Here is a 5,233-nt window from a genome sequence, read left to right on the forward strand (position 1 = left end):
TATGTTCCAGGACCCTCAGCTGGTCGTTGGTAAGGTGGACCCGGCACCCCTCTGCATCCGCTGCCTCCAAGAGGCACCGGGCCTTCCTGAGGGTCCTGGACCTGAAGTCCTCCCAGCGCTTCCGGACGTGTCATATGTCACGGGCTGCCACCCCCTCCACGTTGATGGCAGCCACAATGTCCTTCCAGATCCTCTTCCGTCCATCATTGTCGGTGCGTGGTCTTCCGAAGAGGGCATCATAATGCCCCAGAACTTTCTCCACCAGGATACCAACTTCCTTTTGACTGAATCTGGTAGCCCTCTGCCTCTCTGGCTGGGGGTTGCCACTGGTGCCGGAAGGTGTTGTGTCGGACATGGCAACCCCTGAGGCAGGTGTGGGTGGGCAACTGGGTCCTGGGGCTGGGCTGTGCAGTGAGGGTACTTCAGTCAGGTATCTTCTGTTCCAGCAGGGGTAGTCACTGCAACTGGACCACTGCTGATGGCAGATGTGCAGGCACCAAATGGCAGGGCACAGTGGCAGCAGGCAGGCAGCAGCAGATGGATCGTGGGAGGCTGCTCGTGGTCTGGGGGGCAGTAATTCGGCCTTCTGGGCAGGAGCGTGGTCTTCCATGTGTTGTCACGTGGCCAGCTTTATACGGAGTGATTTGGCACGTGAAAAAACAGCACGTCAGCGTGTAATGCGAGGAAAGGCCCTTAGCGTGTAAGCGCGTCTGTGACGTAACACGCGCGGGCTTTTCCCTCGCCACAGGTTGAAGGTCCCATGTGTGTTTCCATCGCTCTGTACGTGCTCTTCGTGGGATGCGGTACGTGTATTCCGGGGATGCACGTGAACTTTTCCACACGTTTTCGCTGGCGCAAGCGGGGTACGTGTATAATGTTTCAGCCATTATTTTTTACTTTGACATCATACTGATCCCAGCAGTATCCAAACATAAAAAAGCCCATAAACTTATACTGGATTGCACATTAACTATTATATTTTTAACAGTTGATTGCATTAAATACAATTATTTGATTCAACTGTGTGACAGAAGCAACAGTGAAGGTATATATTTCGAAGAAAGGATCGTTGCCACTCCAGAGTTGGGCTCACCAAAAGAAATTAGAAAAAAAACTAGACTCCAATGCGGAAAAAGCCATATTGACGACAGAAATGGGCTCACCGGATCTACTACAAATGCATGAGCAGGTGTTCAAGGAGGATGTAGGTTGCTTAAGTGGATTCACACATCGAATAAGGATGCAGGAGGGATCCAAAGCAGTTACACAAAAGATGCGCAATATCCCAGTTTCCATGACGGATGAGGTGAAAGCAGAGCGTAAGAAATTGGATTGTATTCGGAGGGGTGCGCGGGGAGTTTTACATGCGATTTCGCTGGCACAACCGGGGTACGTGTATTCCGAGGGGTGAGCGGGGAGTTTTACACGCGTTTTTGTGGTTGGGGGCTCTATGCTGGTCCACTGACCTTTGCGCCATGTACTGAATTTGTGCAAAGTTTTTAGCGCACAGGGCGGGGTTGGGGGCGTAACTGGCGCTGCTGCAGGGTCGCTGCGCCACTCTGTGCCACGGCTGCTTATCGATGTATAAATTTATGAATACGTTGTACGCCTAAATGGGTTTTGGCACATGCGGCTGGCGCAGACTGCCGCACGCGCACTCTGTGCGCCAGCCGCGTCTGCCACTTGTGCACCGAATTCTATGAATTACCCCCAAAGTGTATTTTTAGAACAATGTACTGAAAAGAGGTGACAATGTCATACCTCCTGAAGTTATAAGACAACGTTTGATTGAGATGGGACACAAAGGTTATCAAGGGATAGTGAAGACGAAGAGGAGGATAATGAACGACTGCTGGGGGGCTGTTGTTGATATATAGATAGAAGGAACAGTGGGGAATTGTGTCCTTTGTAAAAACAGTGACAACGTGTGTTTGTGGGGATGCTCAAAAGCCAATGAACCTCACAGATATCCCAGGGAAGCCATGGGAGAAACTGATTAGTAGTTATAGACCTTTTGATTCCGTCTCTCCGTCTGCTGAGGCCCTACAAGGTATCATTGATTTGGCCAAACATCTACATATACGTGAGCACCAGAACGAAAGTAAAAGCAAGTGGTGCCTTAACATACAAGCCAACATTTTGAAGCACCTCGGAGGTAGATTTTGTCAAGGAAATCGGGAAAAATGAATTTTCCCACAGGCTTGTATTGGGGTTAAAATTGTTTTAGGTGGGAGAAGGGGAAAATATCAAGATTTTTAATAGTAAAATCGGGAGTCTCCCTTCTAAATCAGGAGGGGTGGCATGTATGCCTTAACAATGTGAAATAGTTTTAGGTTGGGTTGGGGGAAGCAACAAAATGAGGAGGAGATTTGAAAATAAGAGATTTAAAAAATATGAATGATACATTATGAACTGAAGACAATAACATTTTATTTTAGTGTATTAGGTCTCTCGTGGCAACACCTACTGTCCACTGTGTTTTGGAACAGAATCTGAATGCACTGTCACCACTCATAATTGCCAGTTTTAGATTTTGGCCAAAACCCGAGAGATGTACAGGGAGCAACACCTCTGACAAAAGGCCTTAACACTCTTCTAATGTATTTGGGGCAGTTCTGGTCTCCTTTAGTTCATCGATAAGGAGGATTGAAGTGTTTCAGCCGTCCTCAAGAGGGCAGTGTCTCACCATTTTGTTAAAATCTCTTGGCACAATTTTAAGATTCAGTAAAAGATACCTTGCCGACTAAACGAGATTGATAGCACAGCGATAAAAAGTATGTGGGGAATCTGGACAATGGCTGGCTCAAGGACAGGAGCGAGATGTGTTCACATTGTGAAATCAACTCACTTTAAGGCCTTAATTGCTGCACGTGCAGCGGGGGTTGCTTTATTATAAAATGTAAATAATAATAAAAAGGAAAGGCTTGGGTGGGGGGACTCTGTTGGATAAATAGGGTTACGTATTACAAGGGGACGTCTTTATAACATATTATTGAAGTACCAGAGACCAGGGCACACCTGCCCTGCGCTCAAAAAACATGCCCTAGTACTCCCCCCAACATCCATTCATCTACCTTGAGATAAAAGCTATGAAAATGTTCATTGACAATAAGGGTAGAAGATTGGAGAAAAAAAAACTACTTGGCAGCGGTGGGATTCGAACCCACGCCTCCGAAGAGACTGGAGCCTTAATCCAGCGCCTTAGACCGCTCGGCCACGCTACCGGCTGCTGTCTCCTCCAGTCTAAATCCTCTATAGAAAATCATAGAAAAAACGTCTGCCGACTTGTTGCTTTTGGTGTTTCTTTCATGCAAATAATTACCCAGAATCTATCACATTCTAGTAAGCCAACTAGACGTTGTGCCCCGTTAGCAAAGAAAAAAATGTCAGGATTTTAAAAACGAATCGGTTGGGTCGAATACACTTTTTTGCTGGTGTGCTGGCATTGTATAGGAAATTCGTAAGGGGGGGTCACTGTAGTGAAATCGGTCAGTGGAAGAGTGTGAAAAAAAATTGAAAGTTCGGAAACGGTACGTTGGTTGAAAGTTTAAAATCCAAACGGGCATTCAAAAAAAAAAAAAAAACCTTGGCAGAGGTGGGATTCGAACCCACGCCTCCAGAGAGACTGGAGCCTAAATCCAGCGCCTTAGACCGCTCGGCCACGCAACCAGCTGTCTAAATCAGTATCACATGTTATAGTAGTACCTGACAATCATGAGGGGAACTGAGTGGAGATTTAGAGTTTGATCAAAGCAGAATGTTTCAGCCATTATTTTTTACTTTGACATCATCATACTGATCCCTGCAGTATCCAAACATAAAAAAGCCCATAAACTTATACTGGATTGCACATTTAACTATTATATTTGTAACAGTTGATTGCATTAAATACAATTATTTGATTCAACTGTGTGACAGAAGCAACAGTGAAGGTATATATTTCGAAGAAAGGATCGTTGCCACTCCAGAGTTGGGCTCACCAAAAGAAATTAGAAAAAAAACTAGACTCCAATGCGGAAAAAGCCATATTGACGACAGAAATGGGCTCACCGGATCTACTGCAAATGCATGAGCAGGTGTTCAAGGAGGATGTAGGTTGCTTAAGTGGATTCACACATCGAATAAGGATGCAGGAGGGATCCAAAGCAGTTACACAAAAGATGCGCAATATCCCAGTTTCCATGACGGATGAGGTGAAAGCAGAGCGTAAGAAATTGCAAGAGAAAGGAATGATAGAAAGCACAGATGCATCAGAATGGGTGTCATCATTGGTGGTGGTGTGGAAAACTTCAGGAAACGTAAGAATGTATCTTGACATGAGAGAACTTAATAAATGCATCATCCCAGATAGAAACCCTTTGCCAAACATTTAGGAGTTACTATCAACCATAGGCCCAGCAAGGGTGTTTTCAATCCTTGATCTAACCTCTGTCTAGCACCAGGTAACACTCCAGAGATAATTGAGGGGTCTGACTGCATTTATAATACCAGAAGGATTATTTCAGTAACAGAGAATGCCTTTCTGACTTAATTCTGCCACGTCAGTCTTCCAGAACATTATGTACAGGATTTTTGATGGCGATGAAGGTATTGTGCTCTTCCAGGATGACCTTCTAGTATATGTAGAGACTATCGAGGAACATAACAGGAGGGTCAATGGGGTACTGAAGAAGCAACATGCGGCAGGCATGACCATAAGCAATTAAAAGTTCAAGATAAACAGGGGGGAGTTTTAATACCTGGGACATGTCATATTGGAAAGGGGCATATCGCCCAAGAGACATTTAGTGAGACAATTAAGAATAAAGCCTCACCAAGAGCAAAGATCAAGTACAGGCATTTCTGGGAATGGTGAATACTATTCAAAGTTTGAAAGGATTTTGCTAAGCACACAGCTGTAATGTAGAACTTAGTAAGAATGTACGTAACATTTGTACGGGATGAACATTGTGAGGAAGAGTTTGAATACATAAATTAAATGCTAATGAATGTGCCTGCATTGCACAACTACAAGCAGGGAAAATACACAGTCATCACTACTGATGCGGACAACATGAGCCTCGGGGCAATTTTGACACAGACAGACGGAATAGAGAGTACATAATACTGTCTTGGCACAGAAACTGCCATGTTAGATTTAAAATCAAATCTCAGATCCATCATTGACCGTGGCCATCCTGCCCTTTTGATGTTGCTAGATCTTTTCACAGCGTTTGACTTAGTAGACCACGCA

The 5,233-nt window shown here is 44.9% G+C and overlaps 2 non-coding genes across 2 annotated transcripts; both read right to left on the bottom strand.

Annotated features, from left to right (window-relative positions):
* Window positions 1-3,142: 3,142 nt before the first annotated feature.
* TRNAL-AAG (transfer RNA leucine (anticodon AAG)) lies at window positions 3,143-3,224 on the bottom strand. Its single transcript has one exon. It is a non-coding gene; the product is annotated as a tRNA-Leu (tRNA).
* A 363-nt stretch (window positions 3,225-3,587) lies between these two features.
* TRNAL-UAG (transfer RNA leucine (anticodon UAG)) lies at window positions 3,588-3,669 on the bottom strand. The gene has a single exon. It is a non-coding gene; the product is annotated as a tRNA-Leu (tRNA).
* Window positions 3,670-5,233: the final 1,564 nt, after the last annotated feature.

This window comes from Ambystoma mexicanum, chromosome 1p, assembly GCF_040938575.1.
Source record: "Ambystoma mexicanum isolate Mex_15411 chromosome 1p, UKY_AmexF1_1, whole genome shotgun sequence".
Taxonomy (NCBI): Eukaryota; Metazoa; Chordata; class Amphibia; order Caudata; family Ambystomatidae; genus Ambystoma; species Ambystoma mexicanum.